General features: G+C 40.3%; 1 long non-coding RNA gene across 2 annotated transcripts in view; it reads left to right on the top strand.

Annotated features, from left to right (window-relative positions):
• Positions 1 to 322: 322 nt before the first annotated feature.
• Positions 323 to 6,016, top strand: part of LOC140519293 (uncharacterized) — a 118,369-nt gene continuing 112,675 nt past the window's right edge. The window contains exon 1 of one of the 2 annotated variants that reach the window (XR_011972161.1): positions 323 to 420. This is a non-coding gene — a long non-coding RNA (uncharacterized lncRNA). Of the gene's footprint in view, positions 421 to 3,163; positions 4,508 to 6,016 lie in introns of those variants that run through there. The other variant, XR_011972160.1, reaches the window with a different exon arrangement.

The following is a 6,016-nucleotide window of genomic DNA, read 5'->3' as shown; positions in this document are numbered from 1 at the left end:
AGCTTGTCCTGTTTGGTGAAACCTGAGTATCACCTTCAACTCTACTTTCATTCACTCAATATATTTCATTCACTCCAACTATTCAGTTGTCAAATCTTATTTTTTTACTTTTGCAATATCTATTTTATGTGTTCCCTTCCTCCTTTTATACTTTCAACTCCTCATCATCTCTTAATAGAATTATTGCAAAAGTTTTCTTATTGCTCTCATCATCTCCCCATCCTCCAAAACACTGTCAATACCCCTTCCCCTAATCAATAAACTCCTAATAATTCTAGGGCCAAATATTATTTCTTATTTTCTCATCTTTTCTTTTAGAAAAACATAACTAGGCTTTCACCCAAGACTGGGACATCTTATGTGCTGCTGAAGGAGAGACTTTGGATTGATGGAGAGAATATTGAGTACAACGTGATACAGGTAAAGGATGAGCTTTTTTTGGGAACCACACAAATTCTTCTTGGGATGGAGACTTGTAGAAAGACTTTAGAAGATGTATACATATAGGGGATATTAGCTCTCAGCCTGTCCCTGATTTCCATCTCGCCTCTGCAAGGATTCCAGAAACTTTCTTTGGTGAAATTAGGTTCTCTCTTTTGGTTGAACTGAGATCTCACCTTGTTTTTCAATAGTTTCAGTTATGACCGACTCTTCATGACCCCATTTGGGGTTTTCTTGACAAAGGTACTGGAATGGATTGCCATTTCCTTCTCCAGCTCATTTGACAGATGAGAAAACGAAGGCAAACAAGTTTAAGTGACTTGCTCAGGGTCACACATCTAGTAAGTATCTGATACAAGATTTGAACTCAGGAAGATGAATCTTCCTGATTCCAGGTCTGACACTCTATCCACTGTGCCGCCTAATGATCATCCAAACAGCTTATTCACTTTTCTGTGTTTTTTGGTGTATTGTAATCTGTATAACTACTCTGATTTCTTTTTTGCTGTTTCTTAGATAAGTGGGTTTGTTTGATATTCTAGCTGCCTCCAGTCCCCTTTGTCTAGTACACATAGGGCAATTGGAAGCTGGTCTTGGTCATCTGGAGGTAAGGGGGAGATGGGAATATCTATCTTAGAAATAGCTGGCTTATGCCTAGAGATCTGGGGGGAGGAAATGCATGCGAATGAGTCTATCCTGCTGCCATTTTTTTAGAAGAGCTGAGGTGTGAGGGTATGTTATAATAGGGATTATACCATGGATGGGTTGGACTAGAAAGCTGTCAGTGTTCCCTCCAACTCAAATTCTCTGAATCTGTGACTCTGGGTCAAACTCTTGGTTACTCTGCCTAATGTTCTGACTTGCTGGGGTTGTATCTAATATGGGGAATGGGGAAAAACAACATCCTAGATCTGGAGTCAAACAACTTGAATTTGAGTCCTGAGACTGATACTAGACAGGTAACCTTTTCTTCTCTGGGCCTCAGTTTCCTTTTCCTGAAATAAGAGGGTTAGACAAGATGATCTCTAAGGTCCCTTCCATCTCTAAACATGATGACTAGTGATTAAGACTGGGGGAGTCCCCCCCTTTGAAGTCTGTCTCCCCCTGTGTGTTGTTGTCCCTGAGTTTTGCTACTTTGCTTAAAACAAAGAAAAATAACTAATATCTCATGGGGAAACATTTCTGGGTGAATGCTCCATTCAAAACCTCCTTGGTACCTCTTCTCCAATCCCCAAAGGTCACGCAAATGGAATTAGTAGCACTGGGAGCTCTAGCCTCCTCTCCATGTAAGCTGTGTATGGTCTTCCCAAGGCCCCACAGGTTGTTTTGTTGTTGTTAATTTTTATCTATATCTTTTGTTTTTATTTTCCAATCCCTCTCTCTCCCCCTCCCACAGAGTTATTCATCCCTTGTAACAAAATAAAAAAGGAAAATAAAAAACCCCGGTTCTCCAAAGTTAGTCAGCACAATGAAAAAAATCTGAAAAAAGTATGTAGAAATGCCCATGCTTATTTGCCCATCTCTGCAAAGCAAGGGTGGAGATGTATTCCCTCCTCACCTCTACCTTTCAGATACCATGGTTTCTTTCACGACTCAGCTCAAGTACCACCTTATCCAGGGAAACTTTCCTGATTCCCCAGTTTCTAGGCACCCTCTCCCCACCAAATTGCCTTCTATTTATTTTGGGTGTCTTCTATGTATACTTGTATACGTACAGTTGTCTGCCATTAGAACATAAAATATAAGCGCTTGGAGGGCTTTGCCTTTTCTATCTGTATCCCCATATGAGCATAGTGTCCGACTCACAGAAGGCACTTAATAAATGCATGTTGATTGATTCCCAAGTCTCAGCTTTGGGTCTGTCCCATCGTTTTCAGAATTCCCAGTCAGCTCCTTGCAGAGTTGGAGCTGGTCAGTATGGCATGGGCTGGATTTTGTACTTACCCACCCAGGGTGGGGAGCTTGGGGACATGCTATTCATGATTTTACTTAATCTATTTATGGTTTTGGAAATCAGTGACATTTCTGTCCTACACAAGAAGAAGGAAATGATGGGGACAGTGTATATGTGTGCATGCGTGTGTGCATGCGTGTGTGTGTGTGATGGGTAGGAACAATGTCAACATGTGAAGTGTAGTGAAGAGAACTCTTTCCTGGGATTTAGAAAGTATGATGAATTTTCTGCTGTAACTGAGCCCCACCTGGTGGTAGATTTCAGGAACTGATTTATTATGGAAGAAAGCCCAGGAAAAAATGGCAAAATTCTTTCCCTAGGTTAGGAGCTGTCCTGGCTAAAGCCGAGAGTGAGAGGCGGGCTTAGAACTCAGGAAATTAGAGTCAAAGATAAGATGTGCTGAAGAAAAGATATTTTCCCTCTCTACTTAGGTCTGTCTCAATTCAATTTATAGGAATATAGTTTTTACAGGTGAGAAAGCTGAAGGCTGGGGAAGTCATTGGCTTCCCCGTGGAAGTAATAAGCAGGAGAGTTGGGATGTGAACCCAGGTCTACTGAACCTCAGTCTAGTACTAGTGCCACTCCACCGAGCTACTTGGAAAGAGTGCTGGAAGATGTGGGCTTGAATTCTACTACATTTAATCCATTCATTCAACATGCATTTATGAAAACCCTAGTGTGGACAGTATCTTTATTTTTCTTTGCCTCATTAAAGGGGCCATCCGCTGGCTACTTCTTAAACAGGGCAATTTAATGAATGGGTGTTACCTCACTCTAAGTGAGTATCTGAATAGATCTTGGCCTAAAGGGCGTAGTGCCTCCTGGGTCATCTCCAGTCATCCTGATGAATATCTGGTCACTGGATCCAGATGGCTCAGAAGGAGAAAGTGAGGCTGGTGACCTGCACAGCGCTCCCTCATTTAAAACAAAGTCAAATGCAAGTCATGTCATCATTTCTCTGATGGCATGGTCTTCTTCGGCAATGAAGGATGAACACAACAATGTGAACATTACACCGTGCTGGGTGGTGGAGATCCAAAGTCAAAATCAAAAAGCCTGCCCTCAAGGAGATTACATTTATAAATTCTGCCACTAATTGATTATTTTTTCCTTTTTTTTTCCCCAACATTTATCACAGTGCCTGGCACATATTGGTACTGAATAGATGTTTGTTGACTTGATTTTATTTGAACTTCCTGTGTGATTCACCTATTTGGACATCTGTTTCCTCGTCTATATAAAATTGGGACTCGATCTCTAAGTTTCCTTCTGACTTAAAATCAATGAGCCTGTGAATTTGATTTGATTTAATCACCAGATATTTCTTAACGGTCCTGAACTTGTGAGGCTCTGTACTCCTTGCTGGAGATAACACAGATGGATGACAAAGATCCTCAAGGAATTTGTACAGTGTTAGGGGTAGGGTCAGGTATATATATAAACAAATAGGCATAATACAATGTAGAATGTAATGGAGGTAAATGTGAGGTTCAGACAAAGTCTCCCAAGAAATTTGAGGAGGTAGAGATCACTTAAAGGTTTTAAATTCCAAAGGATGAGGGGGAAGTCTAATTTGAGCATTATGGACCCCCATCCTCCATCCTTTCTTAGGCTCTGAAGTCCTATTGGCCAGTGAGTGGAATTGGATTTTGGAAAATTAGCTCTAGTATGGTGTCAATTTCTTTTCCTTTCGTTCTTCCCAGGGCTTGGTGGTTGAGGGGTGGCAAATGTGGAAGCTTAGTTATCCTTTTTCGAAGCTGACTACTCTTAGAACTTTCCTACAGGGACTGGGAGTAAATTGGAGTGGTGGGCAAGACAATTATCAAATGTTTTTGGCCTATTGTCCTGAACAATACATTCACTGCTTTGTAAAAGTTTTAAAGGGCAAAGAGGTAAATTGTAGATCAGAGAGACATAAAGTTGGCTCCTACAAGGCTTTCTGTGACATCACAGTCCTCTGGAACTAAAACTTCCCTGTCTCCTTACCCCTACTCCAGTAGACCACTTGGTAGATTGTATAAGAAGGATGGCTATGGAGCACAAGTCCAGCAAGAAGAACCTAGTATTCTTATTGGGCCACAAAGTGAGGATGTCAGCTATGTGTTACCATTGGTAAAACAAAATGAAATCATCTGTACTGGGAAAAATGGTTTTTGGAATCAGAGGGTCTGGGTTTAAGACTCGGTTTTGCCTCTTACTATCTTTGTGATCTTGGAGAAGTCTTTTACTTCCCTGGACCCCAGCTTTCTCCTCTGGAAAATGAGGAACTTTGATCTATAATATCTTGCAATTACTTTGTTTCTTTCATAATCTCAAGGGTCATCACATACTTATCCATGGACATGTTGATTCTATTGGTAGAACAAGCTCCTTTAAGGCATAAGATTGTTTGCATTTTCATCTTTCCTCTTCCTAGCACCTAGTAGTTTCTAGCCCCAGCACACAGTAGTGTGTTTAATAATTACTTTTTGATTGCAGAATGAGAAGTCTCTTATAGCTCTAAATCTACCCTACATTTTATATAAGGTCCCTTGTAATTCTAAATCCTATGAACATAAAACAACACATTGTTATTTATTAGGAGTATGCTATATGTAGGAGGTGGGAAGCAATGCTTCTGTTTGTTAGCCAGACTTCTTATGTTTAACCATATGTGGGGGCAGGGAGTGAGGAGGATGAGGAGGAGGAGGTAAAGGAATATTGGGCCTCACTTCGGTATCAGCATTTTTAAAATGCTCTAGGAGAGGAGCTAAAGAAAAGCCCTCAAGGTGAGAGAACCAGTGCAGAATGGGCCACAGGAAGAAAAGTTAATGGAGTTTGAGTCATTAAGCCTGAATGTGAGAACCCAAGTGGTTGGGCGTGGGGGGGATGGGACGGGACAATATTGTTGCCTATTGTTACAACTGGAATTTTACTTAACTTTGCAAAGCCCTTTAAACCTCACAAACTCATTTGATACCCATTAAGTTCCCCACTCTTACCCCCAACCCCCAAAGTAATTATGTGGAAGATGCTAGCCTATTTCCTCTCTCCCATGGAATACAGGGTAAGAGAAAATGGTCTCAAATTGCAGCAAGAATTAGGCTAGACATGGGGAGGAACTTTCTGTGGGTAAAGATGCTTTAAGTACTAGAAAGGAAACATCCATATATACGTACAAAGAAGGCAGAGTAAAGATAGTTTTAACGTGACCAGGGAGTTCAAAAATCTGAATTTATCCTTCTATAGTTTTTTTTTGTTTGTTTGTAAAAGGCAAAGCCATTTTTTTATAGGACTAGCTGTTTTCTAGAAGACATTTTAAATGATCTGTTGCTTATTTCTCTGAAGAAAAACAAGGGACCTCCTATTCATACCAGCTGTAATGGATCATTCAACACAGCAATGGATAAGGGTATTGGATAAAAACAAAACAAAACACTGTTTTTGAATTTTGCTCATTGATAGCTAAGCAGATGGCTGGTTTCCTTTAATGGACTGAAATAAAAAATAATAACAGTATCTATTCAAATAAGGAGATTGAGGTGTAGGATGAAATCTAAGACCCCTTTCATCTTCAGCATTCTATAGTTCAACGGCTCCATAGTGATTTAAAATAGTTTTCATATCTACCTTCTCATAGTA

Source organism: Notamacropus eugenii, chromosome 1 (assembly GCF_028372415.1).
Source record: "Notamacropus eugenii isolate mMacEug1 chromosome 1, mMacEug1.pri_v2, whole genome shotgun sequence".
NCBI classification, from domain to species: Eukaryota; Metazoa; Chordata; class Mammalia; order Diprotodontia; family Macropodidae; genus Notamacropus; species Notamacropus eugenii.
This window is presented reverse-complemented; position numbering and strand designations above follow the sequence as displayed.